Genomic DNA, 3595 nt, shown 5'->3' on the forward strand with positions numbered 1-3595 from the left:
AATTAAACTATTTAGCTGCTACAGAAATATTAAACAGTCCATACATAATGACAAAGGGTGGTGATCAAAATGAAGGTCAGTCCACCAGGTCGAAGGGACAGCTTCTCTTGTGGTGCTATTGATAATTTCTGCATTGTCAGTGCTGATCACTGCCCAGGTCACCCGTTGAGGTTGATGTGAATTCCAAAGCCATTGTCAGGACTGGGAGGGTCAGGATAGCCATCAGCTAGAGTATCACCATCTGCAATTGTCAAAGAACACAAGAGCTTCTCAAAGGCGTGTTGCCCTTGGGGATGGTTTGTTTATCCTTGGGCATCCTCCTGTATAGAGGAAATGGGTAAAAACTTAAGGTTCCTGGCAGGGATCCAAATGGGGGCTCTCTCCCCTATGGGAAAAACACATCCAAATCCCCTGCCAATGGTAACTAGGGGGTCAGGTCCTCTCCATTGTTGTGTCAGGGGGTCCTTCCACCTGACTTTCTTGGGGCTTAGAGTTTAGATGTCCGCAGTGCTTCTGAAATCTGGATTCAGTGGCTCCTTTTGAATAATTTAAAATGTTAACGGTAAACAAAGCTATCTAAAACTGTATATGGGGGCTATCTCTCCATTTTTGTTGTCATAATTGCTCCATAAGATATTGGTAATTTCTTTCTATGATACTTTGGCCTTGGAGATTATAGAGAATTCCTGTAGTATGATGAATGTGCCATTAGTCCAAAAAGTGTCTTCTGCCTCTTTTGCACTGCCAGTGACCTCCTCTTTTTGGGCAGTACTCCTGGCTTCTGGCCTGGTCAGTACAGCCTCCTGAGTAGCAGAATTGCAGGTATGAAGGATAGATGCCTGATTTATTTGAGATTTTTAACCACCTTCTTTCATGGACATTACAATCAAAGAAATGCTTCCCCTTGACAAGGGAAGAGGGTAATGATTGGAGAAGAGTGCTGAAGATCAGTGTGTGATCTCTAGTGCAGGGTTGGTTACAGGCTCATTAGTTCATCCACAGATGCTGGGGAAAGTCCAAATTCAAATGATTGTGCTTGGAAAATCCACCAGGTGTTTCTGGGACACCACCTGCATTGACTCAGGGCCTCTTTGCCCCTTTACTTCTTGTTTTTCTCTCTCTCTTTTTCATCATCCAGGTCATGTAGAGAGGGGTTAGTTTACTCAAGTAATTCATTAAGTATATTTTGTCCAACTCGTTACATCTTCCCTCACCTTTCTCCTATTTTCCCTATCTTGACAATCCCATGTCCCTTTCATAAATGACTTGTTGTACCATCTATCCTTTTGGATGTCCTGGATGGTAATTCTTGCTGTTGGATTCTCCACTAGGATTTTCTGAATCAGAGCCAGAGGAGCAGAATCAATTTTTTTCCAGGGCATGAGGTACGTTCTTTTTTCTTTCCAATCACAATATTCTGGACAACTGTCACTGGACTCTTCCCATGGTAAATCTCCAGCCAACATTTCAGTAAGAACTATGCCACAGGACCAAACATCAGCTGGTTCTGCATGACACTCTTCTCTCTTCAGAAGTTCTGGAGCCACATAAGGTAAAGTACCACACATGTTTGTCAAGAAACGCTCACAATTCTTATGGCGAAATACTGTGGCCAAGCCAAAGTCACAGATTTTGAGGTTATCCCTTTCATCCAAGAGAAGATTTTCTGGCTTAATATCTCTATGAGCTATTCTAATACCATGCAGATAAAACACCCCTGCCATGAGTTGATGGAAGAACCTCTGAGCATCTTCTTCAGGCATGCCTATATCTGGCTGTATTCTATCAAAAAGATCTCCACCACTACAGTATTCCAAGAATAGATATTGCATATTGCCTTCTCTCCTGTGACCATAGAATTTCAAAACATTCTCATGGTTTAACATTTGATTAATGCAGATTTCTTTCTTAATACTTTTCAGGGAGTTCCTGGCCCGCTTCATGTCTAAAATCTTCACTGCAACTGCCTGTTCAGTTGTTCTATTCACAACAAGTTGAACTTTTCCATAGGTACCTTTTCCCAGGGTTTTCACCAAGTCCCAGTCTCCGCAAAAGGGTACTCTCATGACTTTACCAATCAGTCCAGCAGACTTGTCCTGGGCCGGCCACCTTGATGCACCTTTGTTTTCCGTGAAGAAACCTGCAAGTGAAGCTGCCATGATTACAGGTAGAGGCTAATGTCTCCCGAAGGGAGTAAGAAACCAACGTGGGCCAGATGGACCCTTGTTCTGTTGCTTACAACCGCCACTGAGAAGAGGCTGAATCCACCAGCCTGAGCCTCAGCCACTGCCTGTGTTCTTGGGAGTTTTTTCCTCTCTTGCTGGCTGTGAGGTTTGCCCTAGGAGTCTTGGTCACCTCAGCCTGTTCTCGAGCCTCAGTTTGACGTCCTTTTTCTGCTGGCTCTTCACGTCCTTCCTCCAGCGGCCTGGACCAAGCAAATGAAGTCCAGGCCATGCTGCTCTCCATTATATGCAGGACATGATGAGCCCACCCTTCCCTTTCTGGGAGGGTTTGCCTTTGCAGAAGACTTCCGGAATAGGGTGTGTCTTGTCTGGCCCCTGCCCTTAATCCCGGTACACCAGAGGCTGAAATCTGAGTATGTAGGCTCCAAGCCAGCTAGAGAAGGAAAGTCTGAGAGAACTTTTTCTTTAATTTAATACCAAAAACAAATAGTTAAAAAACCAGAAGTGGAGCTGAGATTCATGTAGTACAGAACAAGCCTTGAGCACAAAAGCTTAGGACCCAGCACCAGAGTTGAAGCCCTAGAACTGGCACAAATTCTTCATGAATTTTTTGCTTTCTTCAAGTACTCAGCTTCATCAATGTAGGTATATCTTGGTTTATCACCTTTCTAACTTTCTAGTCTTGGTAATTTTCTCAAGATTAATGGCTTTCTCTGAAATTGGATTAAATATATTCATTACTGTTTTGTTTTTTTTTTAAAGTCATGTGTGTTGAACTCTAGGCTTGGGCATTGTCCCTCAGCTCTTAAGCTGAAGTCTAGTGCTCTATCACTGGAGTCACAGTGCCACTTCCGGTTTTCTGAGTGGTTTATTGGAGGTAAGGTCTTCACAGGGTTTCCTGCCTCAGTGGCTTGGAATCTCAATTGCAGATCTCATCCTCCTGAGTAGATAAGATTATAGACCTGGTGCACTGGCGCTGGCCTGGTTGTAGATTTGTTGGTGAGGTGAGAGTCTCCCACTTGCCTCATAAATTTTGGAGAGTGCCCCAAATTCTACTTATACTTCCGGAAGGGTGTGTCCTCATAGAAGCCGTCAAGAGCTTGGAGTTGCCAGCACAGGACTCTAATCCTGGCTATTGAAGAGGCTGAGATCAGAGGATATAAGTTCCAAGAGAGGTAGAGCTTTGTTATCACCAATTTACTAACAAAATATCCAAGTTTTTCCATTTCCTAACAAATGGGGCAATGTCATTCTTTCTGATGGAAGGGATGTGAAGGGTAAACAAAGGAGGAGGCTGCAATGCTTGGTAAGAAATGTACACATTATCCTGCCCATGTAACTGTAACTCCTCTGTACAGTATGTTCACAAATAAAATTAAATTAAATTAAAAAAAATTATAAAAAAAAATATC

The 3595-nt window shown here is 43.2% G+C and overlaps 1 pseudogene; it reads right to left on the reverse strand.

Moving 5' to 3' along the window:
• Window positions 1-987: 987 nt before the first annotated feature.
• Window positions 988-2066, reverse strand: LOC122123356 (annotated as a pseudogene).
• Between the last annotated feature and the right edge of the window lie 1529 nt (window positions 2067-3595).

This window comes from Dipodomys spectabilis, unplaced genomic scaffold (genome assembly GCF_019054845.1).
Source record: "Dipodomys spectabilis isolate Male_0828 unplaced genomic scaffold, ASM1905484v1 ptg000227l, whole genome shotgun sequence".
NCBI lineage: Eukaryota > Metazoa > Chordata > Mammalia > Rodentia > Heteromyidae > Dipodomys > Dipodomys spectabilis.